Source organism: Rhinoderma darwinii, chromosome 5, assembly GCF_050947455.1.
Source record: "Rhinoderma darwinii isolate aRhiDar2 chromosome 5, aRhiDar2.hap1, whole genome shotgun sequence".
In the NCBI taxonomy this organism is placed as follows: Eukaryota; Metazoa; Chordata; class Amphibia; order Anura; family Rhinodermatidae; genus Rhinoderma; species Rhinoderma darwinii.
In genome coordinates this window covers 229894315-229914894 of record NC_134691.1, presented here as the reverse complement: position 1 = coordinate 229914894, position 20580 = coordinate 229894315, and the positions used below count along the sequence as shown (strand labels likewise).

General features: G+C 48.9%; 2 non-coding genes and 3 pseudogenes across 2 annotated transcripts; all 5 read left to right on the top strand.

Moving 5' to 3' along the window:
- Positions 1 to 4132: 4132 nt before the first annotated feature.
- On the top strand, positions 4133 to 4320 carry LOC142653882 (U2 spliceosomal RNA). The gene has a single exon (XR_012848733.1). It is a non-coding gene; the product is annotated as a U2 spliceosomal RNA (small nuclear RNA).
- Positions 4321 to 10648: 6328 nt separating this feature from the next.
- LOC142654202 (U2 spliceosomal RNA) lies at positions 10649 to 10863 on the top strand (annotated as a pseudogene).
- Positions 10864 to 12183: 1320 nt separating this feature from the next.
- LOC142654529 (U2 spliceosomal RNA) lies at positions 12184 to 12285 on the top strand (annotated as a pseudogene).
- Positions 12286 to 17844: 5559 nt separating this feature from the next.
- Positions 17845 to 18018, top strand: LOC142653809 (U2 spliceosomal RNA; annotated as a pseudogene).
- A 1316-nt stretch (positions 18019 to 19334) lies between these two features.
- Positions 19335 to 19525, top strand: LOC142653552 (U2 spliceosomal RNA). The gene has a single exon (XR_012848480.1). It is a non-coding gene; the product is annotated as a U2 spliceosomal RNA (small nuclear RNA).
- Positions 19526 to 20580: the final 1055 nt, after the last annotated feature.

Below are 20580 nucleotides of genomic sequence, written 5' to 3'. Positions count from 1 at the left end.
ACCCATCTCAGTGGTCCTGTCACCTGCACCTCTCCCAACCCAGCCTCCCTTCTCCCCAGCTCCAGCAGCACTAACATCTTCCCCTCCAGCTGCTGGAGTCCTCTCCCTGGAGGATTTTCCCCCTCTTGTCTCCTCAGGTGCCATCCAGAGGAAGAGAAAGGTGAGGGACAGCCCAGCTGCTGAGTCCTCAAAGCGACAAGTCGTGGAAATCTGCGAAGATTCCCTTGCGCAGCAGGAGGAAATGGAGCAGATGGTGGAGGAACTCGTGTCTGAACCTGAGGTCATCGACTTCACAACAGACATCCAGGTGGCTACAATCCTGGAACAATTTTTGTCAGAGGGCCTGCTGGATCTTCCGGACCCGCCAGGCTCCAGAGAGGAGGATCCGCCCGACCGGACTGGTAACTAAGGTGTATCGTTTGCACTAACCTTCTTTATTCTCCCCCATGGCTGCTAAACTTAACATCTTTAGCCTCAATGTGAGGAGTGTTAGAGATAGGACTAGATGTCAGATGGTGCTAACTTTTCTTTCCAAGCAGTCGAGTGATGTATTTATGCTGCAGGAATGTACTCTCCCCTCTTCCAGGTCATACCATCATCTGGCCAGGCAGTGGACCCATGGCCCGTCCTACTGGTCTGGTGGGGGCGACTGTAAGTCTGCAGGGGTTGCCATCCTGATTAGGGGAAGCGTATTTACTGTTGACTCTGTCCAGGAGCTCGTCTGCGGCCGCTTGTTGGTCGTAGACGGTTCCTGGGCGGGAGAGCCGATTAGGCTCATCAATGTGTACGCTCCCCCTATGAAGGCTGAGCGCCTGGAACTATTCCAGACCCTGCGGACCCAGCTCGCCACCACTAGGGCAGTGGTGATGGCCGGGGACTTCAACTGCCCCATCGAAGAGGATGGACGAAGTTCCGGCACTTCAATCAAGCTGGATGTCAGTTCCAAACTGCTTATCGAGATGGTAACCGAAGCATCCTTGCAGGACGTTGTGGGCTCCATGGGGATCGGCTCTGTGAACTATTCATGGAGCCGACCCGATGGCTCACTTCGTTCTCGGATTGACTTTGTGTTCACCTCCCGGGCAGTCAAGCAGCATGGGCACTCCATGGTCCCCTGCTTCTTCTCTGACCACAGGGCCATTCTCTTCCAGGGTGCCATCGGCCACGGTTTTCCTCCCGGCCCTGGCTCCTGGAAGCTGAATTGTGCCCTGCTGGAGAGAGAGGAGGTACTGGCGGAACTTAGAGACGCCTATATTGTTTGGAGGAATGATAAAGTTTTCTTTGACAAAACCTGTGACTGGTGGGAATATGTTAAAGTTGAATTTCGTTGTTTCTTTCAGGCAAAAAGTCGTCAACAGGCGTGTGAGAGGAAGAGAGACTTCAGAGAGATGCAGCGTCAGCTGCGATCCCTGCAAGACCTCCTTCAATGCGGCTGGGACGTCAGGAAGGAGCTGGAGGAAGCCAAAAAGGGCCTGAAAAGGCACTTTGAGGAGGAATCCAAGCGAATTGTCTTTCGTTCCAAGGTGGAGAACCTGGAGAAGGGTGAGAAATGTAACTCGTTCTTTTTCAGGAAACTCCATGCCGGCCACACGCCCCTGAAGGAACTCCGAGATGAGACCGGAAACATGCATTCTGGGAAGAAGGAGGTGATGGGAGTCGTCACAGACTACTACCGAAGCCTCTACTCCCGGAAAACCACTGACCCCGAAGCCGCCGATAAATTCCTGTCAGGTATCACTAATCATCTTGATCCTGCAGGTACGGAGGCTATGGATGTACCCCTGACGGTGGAGGAACTGCTCTCTGCCGCTAAATCCTTCAGACCCGGCAGGACCCCGGGCAGTGATGGTCTCCCAGCAGAGCTCTATGTAGCGCTGGGGGACTTGATCTGTCCGGACCTGCTGGAGCTCTATGAGGAGATGGTGGTGGAGGGTAGAATGCCACCGTCCTTGAGAGAAGGCATGATCACGATCTTGTATAAACGGAAGGGGGAGAGATGTGACCTGAAAAACTGGCGTCCCATCTCTCTCCTGAACGTGGACTACAAGATCCTCGCCAAAGTATTGACCAACAGACTGAAGGTTGTCATCGGACAGATCATCGGATCGGACCAAACCTGCGGCATTCCTGGCCGTAGGGTGGCCGACAGTCTTGCCCTGGTGAGGGACACGGTGCATTACATGCAAAGCCGCCGTACACACGCGGCCCTGGTCAGTCTGGATCAGGAGAAGGCTTTTGACCGGGTCTCTCACGAATTCATGGGTAAGGCTCTGCGTAGGCTGCGGCTTGGCAGGTTGTTCTGTTTGTATGTTAACCTGATGTATTGCGACATTTACAGCTCGGTGCTGGTGAACGGCTGGAAGACTGACCCCTTTCCTGTATCGTCGGGGGTTAGACAAGGCTGTCCTCTTTCACCTCTCCTTTTTGTTTGTGTTATAGAGCTCTTCGCAGAGGCTATCCGGCAGAATGGAGAGATCAGAGGGATCACCGCACCAGGTCCAGGACACTTCGAGGTCAAATGCTCGCTGTACATGGACGACGTGACCGTCTTCTGCGCTGACCAGAGTTCGGTGACTGCACTCGTCCAGACCTGTGAGGAGTTCGGACGCGCTTCAGGGGCAAAAGTCAACTGCGGGAAGTCGGAAGCCATGCTCTTCGGAAAGTGGTACCTGCCTTCTCCTGCCTCCTTCCCGTTTACTATCAAGCCGGACTTCATCAAAATTCTGGGAGTCTGGTTCGGTAAGGAAGGTGCAGCCCTAAAGTCGTGGGAAGAACGCTTGGCCAAAGTCAACCAAAGGATCGGACTGTGGAGCCTCAGACAACTCACTATTGAGGGCAAAGCAATGGTCCTGCGTAACGAAGTCTTGCCTGTGCTACAATACACTGCACAGGCATGGCCCCCTCTTGCAACGGTCTCGAGGGCCATTACCAGGACTGTGTTTCGCTTCATCTGGGGCTCGAAAATGGACAGAGTAAAGCGGACTGTTATGTACAAGGAGCCCCGCAAAGGTGGGAAGGGTATACCCGACATTCCCACTCTGCTGCGGATCGCTTTTGTATGTGACTGTGTTCGTAGGACTCTGAGGACAGCAAACGGCTCTGCGGGCAAGGCCATGTCCCGCTACTTCCTCCTTCCCCTCTGGCGAGGTTTTGGCTGGGATAAGTGGGACAGCTCCTTCCCTTACAACTGGCACGCTCCCTGGTTCTACGGAGATGTCGTCCGGTTTGTGAGGGAGCATCAACTGGAGGGTCTTAAGCCCGACTTGTGGAAACCTAAGACGATCCACAAGCACATCAGAGCAAAGGACTCACTGGAGTTTGTTCCAGGGCTTCATGCCGACACGTTGGAGACTGTTTGGACTAACGTGTCATCTGGCAGGTTGACCAACGGGCACAAGGACATTTCATGGATGGCCATCCAGGGAGGACTGCCTCTTAGGTCATTCATGCATGCCCGCAACCTGTGCAAGACCCGGTACTGCCCCAGGTGCCCCTTCACGGAGGAAACATCTTTGCACATTTTCTGGCAGTGCCCCTTTGCACAGGGTCTGTTGAAAGCCTTGGAACACGAACTCAAGGACTCAGTTCCCAGGAACAGACTGTCGTACCGCTCGGTACTTTATGGACTATTTCCTGGGAATACCACGGATGGAGCAATCCAGGAAGCCTGGCGCCTTATGAACTGTTTTAAGGACGCTATATGGTTCGCCAGGAATCGTCTGATTTTGCGGAGAGAGAGTGTGTCCGTCCAGGACTGCCGCAGGCTGATCCACAGCCTGCTCAGAGACTATTCCACCTGGGACAGCCCGGACGTCGATGAGGAAGAGGACTGATACTCCCCTTCCCCCCACTCTCCCTTCTTGTGTGTTGTCTTTCAATAAAGCTTCGGGCCTGTGATTTCCCCCTCCCCTATCCCCTCCTACCCACTCCCCTATCCCATCACTTGTCTGTAATGCTTTGTTGTTTGGCGTTAGTGAATGCAAGAATGTTAGTGTAGCATGTGGTGTAATGTATAGCATAGGCTAGCCTGTACTGTGTATTATACTGCCATGTTATGTTTGACGACTGTTATTATTTATTATTTGCTGCTTCATGGCTTGCGCTGCGTCGCAGTAATGTTTGTATGATGACGATTGATTGTCAATAAAGCAATTTTCAATCAAAAAATCTGTTCTTATCAGTTTAATATCTGATACGTCCCCTATCTGGGGACCATATATTAAATGGATTTTTCGAACAGGGAGATGGAAATAGAGCTTGCTCTGTCCACTCCACGCATTGACCTGGTATTGCAGTATTTCCAGGACCGGTGCACCCTTCCCTTATGTGTTGACTAAAATCAGATTCCAAAAGTGCTATTTGTGTTTGCTATTGTTTTTGTCTTTCTGATGGGATCTCCCCTTTTAATCCCATTATTTCAACACCTGTTGGACAATGCATTTGTACAGTCATGTGTGATAATGAGCTCATTTATTAAATGCAATTAATTAATACATTGCCACCTCTTGTTGTGTGTGTGTGTGTGTGTGTGTGTGTGTGTGTGTGTGTGTGTGTGTGTGTCTTCTGTGTTTCTGTGTTTCCGGCATTTCACATTGGAACAGCTCATTCACCTTCCTTGTCTTCTCTCCGCCCTCCCTTTTAGGTAAGTTAAAGAGCTGCACCTGAGCCAGCCACTGATTGATGCAGCACCACAGTCAAATAGTGGAGTGGAGTGGAGTAGGGGAACAGCAAACAGCCATTAAAGCAGCCAGCCGCCTACCCGCCACAATGGACCTACCTGTGTACACTAGATGGATGTGATGGAATGTACTGTCGTCCCTACATTTCAAGAAGAAGTAAGAATTGCAGTTGCAACAAACCCTTGCTTGCCTACAAAGAGAGCAGCAATTTGGATTTGTTACTATGTTACCTGGAAGAATAACAAACTGTGCAAGGATGGAGGTTGTAGGAGCAAAGAGAAGTTGTCTGTAAAGTTGGTGGATGCCTATTTTCCATTTTGCAGTCCCTTGTCTCCCTCTTGTGGCCTCCTGGAGGCAAGTAGCTGTGCAAAAAAAAGACAGCCTGGCGGCCGGCTGTTGCAGTGTTGCCCTCTCAGGCAACACTGAGTGACTGACTGAGCCGCACCGTCTTATATAAAGTTCAGACGGAACTTTGCACGTGTCATAGTGGAGCCCTCAGGATTCCAGAGCCAGCTTTCTGACATCATAATGGGGCCTGCCTCAGAGATAAAAGCCTGGGCCCAGGCAGTGTTGGTCAGTGCTGCTCAGCAGGCAGCACCGGACTGGATTGGATTAAAGCTGATACAAGGTGTGAAGGAACAAGGGGTGGCTGTGGGCATGCACTTGCTGCCGCTGCCAGTGTTTATCTGCATGGCAGGAGGGCATTTGGGCGTTGCCAGGAAGGCGTTTTTATGTAGATTCCTCCTCCTCTTTCAGCACTGCATTGTGGTGCAAGCAAAAGAAGCAAATCCTGTCTGGCTTCCTCTCCGGCCTTTATTCACCTCCCTCCCGCTTAGTAGCTGTAAATGTGTGTGAGCCTGCAGGGCCCCATGGAATTGCCTAGGAGTAGGCTGAATCAATCGCTGCAAGGGGTGAACAGCAGTATTAGGCAGGCTCGGTCAACGGCCGGCCCATTCGGGTTATCGCTTCTCGGCCTTTTGGCTCAGATCAGGTTTATTGCCTGGTCTGGGCCGGGGGTTCGGTCTTTCGTGGAGTCCTCTCCGACGTTTTTGGGAGCGATCACCGTGCCGTTGGGCATTCCATATCAAGATGGCAGCAGTGCGGAATACTATTCGTTTTGTGGTAAATGAGCAGAGGAGAGACGAAGTGGATACTGGGCACATCATTGAGAACATCCTTCTGGACCTGGCTGGAGTTAAGTTGGTAGAGGTATTCTGTATCCAAGCTTTCAGCAATATTGCTACGTATGATGTATCCTTTTTTGAGGCCGCCTACTGTCTAAATGTTTTTCAGTTGCTCAAGGAGAAACACATGCATGAGGCTTTAACATCTATTGAAGTGCAACCTCTTTTTTCAGCAGTGGAGAAATGTATTACCATCCACATGTATAACCCATTTCTGGATAGAAGGCTGGTCAGGGCCTTTTTAGCTCACTACTGTACCCATGTTAGAGGTGGTGTGGAGCAGAAGAATCTATGGGGAGTTTTCAATGGTGATATCAAGTACTGGGTCAGGCTGAAACCTGACTCCAGCTGTATTGGAGGAGTGATGAATCCTCCTGCTAATTTTTCAATTGGTGGTAATAAGGGGTATCTGTATTACCAAGATATGCCATGCTTTTGCAGATCATGTTTTTCCTACGGGCATACCAAAGATGCATGTAAAGGCAAGGTTTGCAGAAATTGCAAGGAAACCGGACATGAGGCTAGTGCATGTATTTCCCCATCCAGGTGTGATATTTGTGGTTTGCCTGGCCATACCTGTAGGAAATGTCCAAAGGTGTTTCCTTTCTTAGGACAAGAGAGAAGAACATGGGGCAGACAGGTGAGAACAACAAGTTCCCTTGCTGCCTCTTCTGAGGAAATTTCAGAGCCTGCTGGCAGTGTTTCTGTGTCTGCTTGTCAGGACCCAGGGAAAGCTGTATTAGGAGAGGTTCTAACCTCACATACTAACAGCATGGAGTTGGGTGTGGTCCCTCCTGCAGAGCAAAGTGTTGATGAAGCACCTGGGGTTATACCTATGGAAGGTGAAGACACAGCGCCACCTATTGGGTGTGCTTCCCCTGATGATGGTGCAAGTATGCAAATTTTGTCTTTTTCTAGCCCAGAGTCAAAAATGGAAGACTCAGCTAAAGTGGAGTGGTCAATATCGGAGGAGGACGAGAAGGAGGCCAGGATGCCTAGTGCCACTAGTGCGGAAATCTTCCATAAAGTTGTCTCAAAAAGGGGGAAGTCTGGAAAAGCGGTGAAGAGACTGAAGATAGGCTTGTTGGAAGATTCGGCTCATGCAAATCCTTTCTCATTGTTGGACAGTGACTCTAGTTCTAGCCCTAAGTCATCTGAGGTGGCCTCAGAAGTACCCAGCTCTCCTGGGGAAGGTTTCCTCAGTGAAGTCAATGTGGCGAATCTGGAAAGAGCGATGTATTTCCCTGGGACGTGATATGTTCTGGTTTTTCATGGCTTTCCATTGCACTAACCATACTATGCCCGCATGTCTTTGAGATTAAAAATTGTCTCACAAAATGTACGGGTGTTCTCCTCTGCTCACAAGCGTGCTGCAGTCCTGGACTTTTTGGCCTCTAAGGGCAGTGACATTGTTTGCGTACAAGAATGTGGTTTATCAAAAATGCCTAGGAAAGAAGAATGGAAGTTTGGGGAAGCAATTTGGTCTTTTTCTTCCACAAATAGGAATGATGGAATTGGTATCCTCTTCAAAAATAATGAGTTTGTCATCAAACAGACTCAAATTATACAGGAAGGAAGATGTGTCTGCGTGTTACTAGCCTATAAGGGGTGGCAGTTTAGGCTAATCAATATCTATGGCCATGCTGTGAAAACTGATAGGTTGGCACTTTTTGATAGTTTAAAATTTTTTCTACACGGTAAAGTTCCTGTCATTATTGTTGGTGACATTAACTGTATCCTGGAGAAGCAGGCCCGAGCTGGGTCCACAGAGTCTAATGTGGATGTCACTGGAGTTTTGTGGAATAAAATTTTGCAGGACTTTGCTTTGCAGGACGCTGTCACCAGGAAACCAGGTCCATTTACCTATCATGCCGATGACGGAAGAACGGATTCTCGTCTGGATTTTTTCTTTTTTTCTACCTCTGCAATGAAATGTGTAGATTATGCGCAGGAGAGAGTGTGGTTTTCAGATCACGAGTGTTTGTTGGGGGTTTTTGTTATAAATAATTTCTTTTATGGTAGAGGGGTATGGAAGATGAATGTCAGTTTTCTGTGTGATGAAAGGGTAAAAACTAGGTTTGGGAAAAAATATGGTTTTTGGGCTAGAAAGAAAAGTTCTTTCTCTAATGTGTGTGAATGGTGGGTATGGGTGAAAAAAAAGATTGGTGGGTTTTTTAGACAGATAGGATATAGAAGAGCGAGAAGGAAAAGATTGCAATATTTACGCTTTAACATGCGGATGACGTTCCTTCAACAATGTAAAAATTTGGGTATGGATGTAAGACACGATTTGGAAAAAACAAAAAAAGATATTAAGGAGTGGTTCCGAGAAAAAGGGAAAGAAATAATATTTAGGTCTAAGGTGGAGGTTAGAGATAATCACGAGAAATGTACTAGATTTTTCTTTAAAAAAATGTGTGGTGGAAAAAGTGGAATGAATGTGTTACTGGATAAGGATGATAAAGAGGTGTTTGGTAAGGATGTGATTGATGTGGTGTCTGATTTTTATAAACAACTGTATGATGTGAAGAAGTGTGATTTGGGTGATGATGAGGAGTTTCTGGATATTGTGTGTAATTTTGTTCCTGAAAGTGAATGTGAGTCTTTGCTTGGTGAGATTATGGATGGTGAAATAAAGGATGTGGTGGGAAGTATGGCTAAAAATAAGTCTCCAGGGATCGATGGAATACCAGCTGAGTTCTATGGGAAATATTGGGACATAATTGGGAAGGATGTTATAGATGTTATGAGAGTGTTGTTTTCTGGGACGAATATGTGTGATGTGATGAAGAAGGGTATGGTAGTTCTGTTGCATAAAAAAGGAGATAAGAGGCGTTTAGAAAACTGGCGACCAATTACTTTGCTGAATACGGATTATAAATTTTTTGCCAAGCTGATTGCGAATCGTATGAGAAATGTGATTGGGTGTGTGATTGATGAGGATCAGGTATGTGCGGTACCAAAAAGGAAATTGCATGAGAATATGGCGTTGGTGCGGGATATGCTTGAGGATTGTAAGGGTCGGAATAAGAAGGTGATTGTGTGTGCGTTAGATTTTGAGAAAGCGTTTGATCGTGTGGCGCATGTGTTTTTGTTTAAAGTGTTAGAGAGAATGGGTTTTCCGGTTCAGTTTGTGAGTTTGTTGAAGAATTTATACGCGAATGCAAAGAGTTGTGTGCAGGTGAATGGGTTTTTTTCCGAATCATTTAGTATTATGTCTGGTGTGCGACAGGGTTGTCCGTTGTCTCCCATCCTATTTATTTGTGCGATTGAACCATTGTTGCAAATGATTAGAAATGATAAGGTTGTGAAAGGTTTGGTGGTGCCCGGGTGTGATGGAAAACGTGTGAAAGCTTTGGGATATATGGATGATATTTGTGTATTGTGTGATTCAGTGTATGATATGTCCAGAGTGAAGTTGATTGTAAACATGTTTTGTATTGCGTCTGCTTTTAAAATAAATTGGGGTAAGAGCAAATTTAAATTTTTTTTCAGTAATGAGCGAGTGAGTGATTCTGATATGGAACAGGTGGATGGTGTGAAAATTTTGGGTATTGTGTTTGATGATGAGTTGAAAGGGAGAGAAAGTTGGGATGAGTTAGGTGGTAGGATTGTGAGAAAGTTGGAAATGTGGAGAATGAGGGATCTTTCTTTTTCGGGGAAGGTTTTAATTGTCAAAAGTATTATTCTACCTATGATTTTATATGTTGCTCTGGTTTTTCCTCCTGCTGTTGATATGTTAAAAAAAGTGAATAGAGTTTTGTTCCTTTTTTTATGGGGGAGCGGGATTGAGAAGGCAAAGAGAGAAATTCTAATGAAAAGCAGACGAAATGGAGGCCTTGATTTCCCAAATTTGGAGATCTTCATTGGAATTAATTGTGTACGGTTTTTTGTAGAGCTTTTATTTAAAGAATCCAAGGCTTCCAGAATGTCGAAGTATCTAGCTGGAACGGTGATTCAGCGTCTAAGGTGGGAAAAACGTAATTTATGTAAACCAATTGCTTTTCAGTGCACAGGGTGGTATTTGTATGTTGAAAAATTTATTAAAAAGTTCCAGCTAGAGGATGTAAGAATGGAGAGATTTTTGAGCGAAAAGAATGTTGTGAGAAGTATGTGTATGAATAATGTGATGTGTTCTGTAAATGGTTTGAATTCGATGGAGTCTAAGTCTGTGTGGAAGAAGATTGTTACGTATGATGTGTCAAATAAGCAGAAAGATTTGTTATGGATGTCGGTACATGGAGTGTTGCCTGTAAGGAGTGTGCAGAAAAGAAGAGGTTTGGTTGCATCTGAAAGGTGTCCGAGAGAAGGTTGTGGGGATGATGAGGATGTGAGTCATGTGTTTTGGTCGTGTAAGCATGCAAAGGATGTTTGGAAAAAGTTGAGTGGGTTGTGCGAAGAATTGACTGGTTTGAAGAGTTTGACGTATGAAATTGTCTTGTTTGGTTTGTGTAGTTTGGGTAGTGAAAAGGATAGAGTGTTGTGGATTTTTCTGACTTGTGTGAAAGAAGTATTGTGGAATACGAGGAATTTGAATGTGTATAAAAGAGAAGTATTTGAGATGGAGGATGTGGTTAGTATGGTATTGGCTAAATTGTATTTTTATTATAAATGGGATCTAGAAAAAGGTATGGATGCGGAAGGGATATGGCGAATGTTAAAATGGAGGTATTTAGTTTGAGGAATTTTGTTTGACTTATCTTGTATTTGATGGAAAAATAAAATAATGAACCAGAGTGATGAGATTTTTTGAAAAATAGAGAGGTGGTTTGAACAACTACAGTTCTCGGTTTTATTCAAAAAAACCTGAATGGTTTAATAAAAAAAAAAAAAAAAAAAAAAAAAAATCTGTTCTTATCAGTTTAATATCTGATACGTCCCCTATCTGGGGACCATATATTAAATGGATTTTTCGAACAGGGAGATGGAAATAGAGCTTGCTCTGTCCACTCCACGCATTGACCTGGTATTGCAGTATTTCCAGGACCGGTGCACCCTTCCCTTATGTGTTGACTAAAATCAGATTCCAAAAGTGCTATTTGTGTTTGCTATTGTTTTTGTCTTTCTGATGGGATCTCCCCTTTTAATCCCATTATTTCAACACCTGTTGGACAATGCATTTGTACAGTCATGTGTGATAATGAGCTCATTTATTAAATGCAATTAATTAATACATTGCCACCTCTTGTTGTGTGTGTGTGTGTGTGTGTGTGTGTGTGTGTGTGTGTGTGTGTGTGTGTCTTCTGTGTTTCTGTGTTTCCGGCATTTCACATTGGAACAGCTCATTCACCTTCCTTGTCTTCTCTCCGCCCTCCCTTTTAGGTAAGTTAAAGAGCTGCACCTGAGCCAGCCACTGATTGATGCAGCACCACAGTCAAATAGTGGAGTGGAGTGGAGTAGGGGAACAGCAAACAGCCATTAAAGCAGCCAGCCGCCTACCCGCCACAATGGACCTACCTGTGTACACTAGATGGATGTGATGGAATGTACTGTCGTCCCTACATTTCAAGAAGAAGTAAGAATTGCAGTTGCAACAAACCCTTGCTTGCCTACAAAGAGAGCAGCAATTTGGATTTGTTACTATGTTACCTGGAAGAATAACAAACTGTGCAAGGATGGAGGTTGTAGGAGCAAAGAGAAGTTGTCTGTAAAGTTGGTGGATGCCTATTTTCCATTTTGCAGTCCCTTGTCTCCCTCTTGTGGCCTCCTGGAGGCAAGTAGCTGTGCAAAAAAAAGACAGCCTGGCGGCCGGCTGTTGCAGTGTTGCCCTCTCAGGCAACACTGAGTGACTGACTGAGCCGCACCGTCTTATATAAAGTTCAGACGGAACTTTGCACGTGTCATAGTGGAGCCCTCAGGATTCCAGAGCCAGCTTTCTGACATCATAATGGGGCCTGCCTCAGAGATAAAAGCCTGGGCCCAGGCAGTGTTGGTCAGTGCTGCTCAGCAGGCAGCACCGGACTGGATTGGATTAAAGCTGATACAAGGTGTGAAGGAACAAGGGGTGGCTGTGGGCATGCACTTGCTGCCGCTGCCAGTGTTTATCTGCATGGCAGGAGGGCATTTGGGCGTTGCCAGGAAGGCGTTTTTATGTAGATTCCTCCTCCTCTTTCAGCACTGCATTGTGGTGCAAGCAAAAGAAGCAAATCCTGTCTGGCTTCCTCTCCGGCCTTTATTCACCTCCCTCCCGCTTAGTAGCTGTAAATGTGTGTGAGCCTGCAGGGCCCCATGGAATTGCCTAGGAGTAGGCTGAATCAATCGCTGCAAGGGGTGAACAGCAGTATTAGGCAGGCTCGGTCAACGGCCGGCCCATTCGGGTTATCGCTTCTCGGCCTTTTGGCTAAGATCAAGTGTAGTATCTGTTCTTATCAGTCCTTGTAAGGATAGATAGCTCGGAGAACCACTGGGGGCTATAAACACTAGCTTAGCGATCCAAGAGCGTTCCAGACGAAGCCGGCGACGAACTGCGGAGAAGAACCAGCGAAGACGACGATCCAGAAGGGAGAAGCCGCCATCGGGGAAGAAGCTCCGGGAGATCGCTGCCGGGAAGAAGAAGGAGAACTGCGACAGAGACCTTCGGAGAAGAGCCGCTGCTGAAGGGGATCTTTGAAGAAGCTCGGCCGCAGAAGAAGCTCGACGAGGAACCGCTGCGGAAGAAATTTCGTGGAAGAACCTCGGCCAGCAAGGAGAAGATTTGCATAGCTCCGCCCCCTTCGGGAAAGAGCTATCGAAGATCCTCCCCAAGCGACAGGAACAGCTGGAAGAAGCCATGGCCTCAACCAGCAACCCTGCCACCCAGAAGAAGAAGGCTGATGGACCAGGTGAGCCGGCCCAGGCCAGGACATCTCCTCCTGAAGCCTCCTCAAGCCAACAGGCCACCAGGAAGCCGAACCAGGCTGCTCCAACCCTGGAGCCCTGGATGAAGCAGACGGTGGCCCTGAAGCTGAAGGAGGTGGACGGGAGAGTGCCGGACATGACGGAAGAAGTGTTCTGCCAGAAGATGCTCCTGGACCAGGGCTTCGCTAAGCCGGAGACCATCAGCATCCAGGCCTTCATGACCGGGATGTTCTTCGTGACCTTCGCTTCGATCAACATCTGCAGAAGGTACTGGGAGATGGTGAAAGCGGCGAGGCCTGAATCCCCTTTCTCTCGCTTTGTGGGCAACTGCCCTGTCCAAAGAGAGGAAAGGCGGGTGACGGTCTCAATGCGGAACCCACACACCCCCGGCAAAGACATCACCACGCTCCTGAAGCGGTTCTGCACAGTGGTGAGGGAACCCACCCACATCCTGAACGGACTCGGCTTCTGGACTGGCAAGTGGTCGGTAATCGTCCGACTGAACAAGGATTCCAGCGCGGAAGACGGCCTCCAACACCTGCCCCAGTCATTCTCGCTGGGCAACTCCTACGGCCTCATCTACTACCCGGACATGCCGCAGATCTGCAGGAGATGCAGCAAGAAGGGTCATTCGGTGAAGGACTGCAAGGAGGACGCCTGCAAGAACTGCCGGGTAACAGGACACGAGACCAAAGACTGCCCGAAACGGACAATGTGCAACCTCTGCGGACAAGCAGCCCACTCCTACAAGGACTGCCCGAAGAGGGATCGATCCTGGGCAACTGTAGCGGCGAAAGCTCCGGCCAGAGGGAACCCCGCCCCAGCCAGAGCTCCAGCGGCGCAGAAGACCGGGAATAAGAAGGATGGTAAGAAGACGACAGTCCCTCCCCCCCGTCTCCCGGCCCTCCCTCGCCCTACCCTTCCCACCCTCCCTCGCCCGGCCCTCCCCACCCCCCCGTCCCCAACCCCTGTCACCCCCACTGAGGCTCTCACCTTCTCCTACCCACCCATCTCAGTGGTCCTGTCACCTGCACCTCTCCCAACCCAGCCTCCCTTCTCCCCAGCTCCAGCAGCACTAACATCTTCCCCTCCAGCTGCTGGAGTCCTCTCCCTGGAGGATTTTCCCCCTCTTGTCTCCTCAGGTGCCATCCAGAGGAAGAGAAAGGTGAGGGACAGCCCAGCTGCTGAGTCCTCAAAGCGACAAGTCGTGGAAATCTGCGAAGATTCCCTTGCGCAGCAGGAGGAAATGGAGCAGATGGTGGAGGAACTCGTGTCTGAACCTGAGGTCATCGACTTCACAACAGACATCCAGGTGGCTACAATCCTGGAACAATTTTTGTCAGAGGGCCTGCTGGATCTTTCGGACCCGCCAGGAGAGGAGGATCCGCCCGACCGGACTGGTAACTAAGGTGTATCGTTTGCACTAACCTTCTTTATTCTCCCCCATGGCTGCTAAACTTAACATCTTTAGCCTCAATGTGAGGAGTGTTAGAGATAGGACTAGATGTCAGATGGTGCTAACTTTTCTTTCCAAGCAGTCGAGTGATGTATTTATGCTGCAGGAATGTACTCTCCCCTCTTCCAGGTCATACCATCATCTGGCCAGGCAGTGGACCCATGGCCCGTCCTACTGGTCTGGTGGGGGCGACTGTAAGTCTGCAGGGGTTGCCATCCTGATTAGGGGAAGCGTATTTACTGTTGACTCTGTCCAGGAGCTCGCCTGCGGCCGCTTGTTGGTCGTAGACGGTTCCTGGGCAGGAGAGCCGATTAGGCTCATCAACGTGTACGCTCCCCCTATGAAGGCTGAGCGCCTGGAACTATTCCAGACCCTGCGGACCCAGCTCGCCACCACTAGGGCAGTGGTGATGGCCGGGGACTTCAACTGCCCCATCGAAGAGGATGGACGAAGTTCCGGCACTTCAATCAAACTGGATGTCAGTTCCAAACTGCTTATCGAGATGGTAACCGAAGCATCCTTGCAGGACGTTGTGGGCTCCATGGGGATTGGCTCTGTGAACTATTCATGGAGCCGACCCGATGGCTCACTTCGTTCTCGGATTGACTTTGTGTTCACCTCCCGGGCAGTCAAGCAGCATGGGCACTCCATGGTCCCCTGCTTCTTCTCTGACCACAGGGCCATTCTCTTCCAGGGTGCCATCGGCCACGGTTTTCCTCCCGGCCCTGGCTCCTGGAAGCTGAATTGTGCCCTGCTGGAAAGAGAGGAGGTACTGGCGGAACTTAGAGACGCCTATATTGTTTGGAGGAATGATAAAGTTTTCTTTGACAAAACCTGTGACTGGTGGGAATATGTTAAAGTTGAATTTCGTTGTTTCTTTCAGGCAAAAAGTCGTCAACAGGCGTGTGAGAGGAAGAGAGACTTCAGAGAGATGCAGCGTCAGCTGCGATCCCTGCAAGACCTCCTTCAATGCGGCTGGGACGTCAGGAAGGAGCTGGAGGAAGCCAAAAAGGGCCTGAAAAGGCACTTTGAGGAGGAATCCAAGCGAATTGTCTTTCGTTCCAAGGTGGAGAACCTGGAGAAGGGTGAGAAATGTAACTCGTTCTTTTTCAGGAAACTCCATGCCGGCCACACGCCCCTGAAGGAACTTCGAGATGAGACCGGAAACATGCATTCTGGGAAGAAGGAGGTGATGGGAGTCGTCACAGACTACTACCGAAGCCTCTACTCCCGGAAAACCACTGACCCCGAAGCCGCCGATAAATTCCTGTCAGGTATCACTAATCATCTTGATCCTGCAGGTACGGAGGCTATGGATGTACCCCTGACGGTGGAGGAACTGCTCTCTGCCGCTAAATCCTTCAGACCCGGCAGGACCCCGGGCAGTGATGGTCTCCCAGCAGAGCTCTATGTAGCGCTGGGGGACTTGATCAGTCCGGACCTGCTGGAGCTCTATGAGGAGATGGTGGTGGAGGGTAGAATGCCACCGTCCTTGAGAGAAGGCATGATCACGATCTTGTATAAGCGGAAGGGGGAGAGATGTGACCTGAAAAACTGGCGTCCCATCTCTCTCCTGAACGTGGACTACAAGATCCTCGCCAAAGTATTGGCCAACAGACTGAAGGTTGTCATCGGACAGATCATCGGATCGGACCAAACCTGCGGCATTCCTGGCCGTAGGGTGGCCGACAGTCTTGCCCTGGTGAGGGACACGGTGCATTACATGCAAAGCCGCCGTACACACGCGGCCCTGGTCAGTCTGGATCAGGAGAAGGCTTTTGACCGGGTCTCTCACGAATTCATGGGTAAGGCTCTGCGTAGGCTGCGGCTTGGCAGGTTGTTCTGTTTGTATGTTAACCTGATGTATTGCGACATTTACAGCTCGGTGCTGGTGAACGGCTGGAAGACTGACCCCTTTCCTGTATCGTCGGGGGTTAGACAAGGCTGTCCTCTTTCACCTCTCCTTTTTGTTTGTGTTATAGAGCTCTTCGCAGAGGCTATCCGGCAGAATGGAGAGATCAGAGGGATCACCGCACCAGGTCCAGGACACTTCGAGGTCAAATGCTCGCTGTACATGGACGACGTGACCGTCTTCTGCGCTGACCAGAGTTCGGTGACTGCACTCGTCCAGACCTGTGAGGAGTTCGGACGCGCTTCAGGGGCAAAAGTCAACTGCGGGAAGTCGGAAGCCATGCTCTTCGGAAAGTGGTACCTGCCTTCTCCTGCCTCCTTCCCGTTTACTATCAAGCCGGACTTCATCAAAATTCTGGGAGTCTGGTTCGGTAAGGAAGGTGCAGCCCTAAAGTCGTGGGAAGAACGCTTGGCCAAAGTCAACCAAAGGATCGGACTGTGGAGCCTCAGACAACTCACTATTGAGGGCAAAGCAATGGTCCTGCGTAACGAAGTCTTGCCTGTGCTACAATACACTGCACAGGCATGGCCCCCTCTTGCCACCGTCTCGAGGGCCATTACCAGGACTGTGTTTCGCTTCATCTGGGGCTCGAAAATGGACAGAGTAAAGCGGACTGTTATGTACAAGGAGCCCCGCAAAGGTGGGAAGGGTATACCCGACATTCCCACTCTGCTGCGGATCGCTTTTGTATGTGACTGTGTTCGTAGGACTCTGAGGACAGCAAACGGCTCTGCGGGCAAGGCCATGTCCCGCTACTTCCTCCTTCCCCTCTGGCGAGGTTTTGGCTGGGACAAGTGGGACAGCTCCTTCCCTTACAACTGGCACGCTCCCTGGTTCTACGGAGATGTCGTCCGGTTCGTGAGGGAGCATCAACTGGAGGGTCTTAAGCCCGACTTGTGGAAACCTAAGACGATCCACAAGCACATCAGAGCAAAGGACTCACTGGAGTCTGTTCCAGGGCTTCATGCCGACACGTTGGAGACTGTTTGGACTAACGTGTCATCTGGCAGGTTGACCAACGGGCACAAGGACATTTCATGGATGGCCATCCAGGGAGGACTGCCTCTTAGGTCATTCATGCATGCCCGCAACCTGTGCAAGACCCGGTACTGCCCCAGGTGCCCCTTCACGGAGGAAACATCTTTGCACATTTTCTGGCAGTGCCCCTTTGCACAGGGTCTGTTGAAAGCCTTGGAACATGAACTCAAGGACTCAGTACCCAGGAACAGACTGTCGTACCGCTCGGTACTTTATGGACTATTTCCTGGGAATACCACGGATGGAGCAATCCAGGAAGCCTGGCGCCTTATGAACTGCTTTAAGGACGCTATATGGTTTGCCAGGAACCGTCTGATTTTGCGGAGAGAGAGTGTGTCCGTCCAGGACTGCCGCAGGCTGATCCACAGCCTGCTCAGAGACTATTCCACCTGGGACAGCCCGGACGTCGATGAGGAAGAGGACTGATACTCCCCTTCCCCCCACTCTCCCTTCTTGTGTGTTGTCTTTCAATAAAGCTTCGGGCCTGTGATTTCCCCCTTCCCTATCCCCTCCTACCCACTCCCCTATCCCATCACTTGTCTGTAATGCTTTGTTGTTTGGCTTTAGTGAATGCAAGAATGTTAGTGTAGCATGTGGTGTAATGTATAGCATAGGCTAGCCTGTACTGTGTATTATACTGTCATGTTATGTTTGACGACTGTTATTATTTATTATTTGCTGCTTCATGGCTTGCGCTGCGTCGCAGTAATGTTTGTATGATGACGATTGATTGTCAATAAAGCATTTTTCAATCAAAAATCTGTTCTTATCAGTTTAATATCTGATACGTCCCCTATCTGGGGACCATATATTAAATGGATTTTTCGAACAGGGAGATGGAAATAGAGCTTGCTCTGTCCACTCCACGCATTGACCTGGTATTGCAGTATTTCCAGGACCGGTGCACCCTTCCCTTATGTGTTGACTAAAATCAGATTCCAAAAGTGCTATTTGTGTTTGCTATTGTTTTTGTCTTTCTGATGGGATCTCCCCTTTTAATCCCATTATTTCAACACCTGTTGGACAATGCATTTGTACAGTCATGTGTGATAATGAGCTCATTTATTAAATGCAATTAATTAATACATTGCCACCTCTTGTTGTGTGTGTGTGTGTGTGTGTGTGTGTGTGTGTGTGTGTGTGTGTGTCTTCTGTGTTTCTGTGTTTCCGGCATTTCACATTGGAACAGCTCATTCACCTTCCTTGTCTTCTCTCCGCCCTCCCTTTTAGGTAAGTTAAAGAGCTGCACCTGAGCCAGCCACTGATTGATGCAGCACCACAGTCAAATAGTGGAGTGGAGTGGAGTAGGGGAACAGCAAACAGCCATTAAAGCAGCCAGCCGCCTACCCGCCACAATGGACCTACCTGTGTACACTAGATGGATGTGATGGAATGTACTGTCGTCCCTACATTTCAAGAAGAAGTAAGAATTGCAGTTGCAACAAACCCTTGCTTGCCTACAAAGAGAGCAGCAATTTGGATTTGTTACTATGTTACCTGGAAGAATAACAAACTGTGCAAGGATGGAGGTTGTAGGAGCAAAGAGAAGTTGTCTGTAAAGTTGGTGGATGCCTATTTTCCATTTTGCAGTCCCTTGTCTCCCTCTTGTGGCCTCCTGGAGGCAAGTAGCTGTGCAAAAAAAAGACAGCCTGGCGGCCGGCTGTTGCAGTGTTGCCCTCTCAGGCAACACTGAGTGACTGACTGAGCCGCACCGTCTTATATAAAGTTCAGACGGAACTTTGCACGTGTCATAGTGGAGCCCTCAGGATTCCAGAGCCAGCTTTCTGACATCATAATGGGGCCTGCCTCAGAGATAAAAGCCTGGGCCCAGGCAGTGTTGGTCAGTGCTGCTCAGCAGGCAGCACCGGACTGGATTGGATTAAAGCTGATACAAGGTGTGAAGGAACAAGGGGTGGCTGTGGGCATGCACTTGCTGCCGCTGCCAGTGTTTATCTGCATGGCAGGAGGGCATTTGGGCGTTGCCAGGAAGGCGTTTTTATGTAGATTCCTCCTCCTCTTTCAGCACTGCATTGTGGTGCAAGCAAAAGAAGCAAATCCTGTCTGGCTTCCTCTCCGGCCTTTATTCACCTCCCTCCCGCTTAGTAGCTGTAAATGTGTGTGAGCCTGCAGGGCCCCATGGAATTGCCTAGGAGTAGGCTGAATCAATCGCTGCAAGGGGTGAACAGCAGTATTAGGCAGGCTCGGTCAACGGCCGGCCCATTCGGGTTATCGCTTCTCGGCCTTTTGGCTAAGATCAAGTGTAGTATCTGTTCTTATCAGTTTAATATCTGATACGTCCCCTATCTGGGGACCATATATTAAATGGATTTTTCGAACAGGGAGATGGAAATAGAGCTTGCTCTGTCCACTCCACGCATTGACCTGGTATTGCAGTATTTCCAGGACCGGTGCACCCTTCCCTTATGTGTTGACTAAAATCAGATTCCAAAAGTGCTATTTGTGTTTGCTATTGTTTTTGTCTTTCTGATGGGATCTCCCCTTTTAATCCCATTATTTCAACACCTGTTGGACAATGCATTTGTACAGTCATGTGTGATAATGAGCTCATTTATTAAATGCAATTAATTAATACATTGCCACCTCTTGTTGTGTGTGTGTGTGTGTGTGTGTGTGTGTGTGTGTGTGTGTGTGTGTGTGTCTTCTGTGTTTCTGTGTTTCCGGCATTTCACATTGGAACAGCTCATTCACCTTCCTTGTCTTCTCTCCGCCCTCCCTTTTAGGTAAGTTAAAGAGCTGCACCTGAGCCAGCCACTGATTGATGCAGCACCACAGTCAAATAGTGGAGTGGAGTGGAGTAGGGGAACAGCAAACAGCCATTAAAGCAGCCAGCCGCCTACCCGCCACAATGGACCTACCTGTGTACACTAGATGGATGTGATGGAATGTACTGTCGTCCCTACATTTCAAGAAGAAGTAAGAATTGCAGTTGCAACAAACCCTTGCTTGCCTACAAAGAGAGCAGCAATTTGGATTTGTTACTATGTTACCTGGAAGAATAACAAACTGTGCAAGGATGGAGGTTGTAGGAGCAAAGAGAAGTTGTCTGTAAAGTTGGTGGATGCCTATTTTCCATTTTGCAGTCCCTTGTCTCCCTCTTGTGGCCTCCTGGAGGCAAGTAGCTGTGCAAAAAAAAGACAGCCTGGCGGCCGGCTGTTGCAGTGTTGCCCTCTCAGGCAACACTGAGTGACTGACTGAGCCGCACCGTCTTATATAAAGTTCAGACGGAACTTTGCACGTGTCATAGTGGAGCCCTCAGGATTCCAGAGCCAGCTTTCTGACATCATAATGGGGCCTGCCTCAGAGATAAAAGCCTGGGCCCAGGCAGTGTTGGTCAGTGCTGCTCAGCAGGCAGCACCGGACTGGATTGGATTAAAGCTGATACAAGGTGTGAAGGAACAAGGGGTGGCTGTGGGCATGCACTTGCTGCCGCTGCCAGTGTTTATCTGCATGGCA